At 54.8% G+C, this 228-nt stretch overlaps 1 long non-coding RNA gene across 6 annotated transcripts in view; it reads right to left on the minus strand.

Annotated features, from left to right (window-relative positions):
- Positions 1-228, minus strand: part of LOC105602212 (uncharacterized) — a 305,023-nt gene that overhangs the window by 148,875 nt on the left and 155,920 nt on the right. The gene's annotated exons all lie outside the window — the stretch shown is intronic.

Consider the following 228-nt stretch of genomic DNA (forward strand, 5'->3'; position numbering starts at 1 on the left):
GCTAAGTCCCTTCAGTTGTGTCCGACTCTGTGCGATCCCACAGACAGCAGCCCACCAGGCTCTGCCCTTCTCCAGGCAAGAACACTGGAGTGGGTTGCCATTTCCTTCTCCAATGCATGAAAGTGAAAAGTGAAAGTGAAGTCACTCAGTCATGCCCAACTCTTCGTGACCCCATGGGCTGCAGCCTACCAGGCTCCTCCGTCCATGGGATTTTCCAGGCCAGAGTAC

This window comes from Ovis aries, chromosome 15 (assembly GCF_016772045.2).
Source record: "Ovis aries strain OAR_USU_Benz2616 breed Rambouillet chromosome 15, ARS-UI_Ramb_v3.0, whole genome shotgun sequence".
NCBI lineage: Eukaryota > Metazoa > Chordata > Mammalia > Artiodactyla > Bovidae > Ovis > Ovis aries.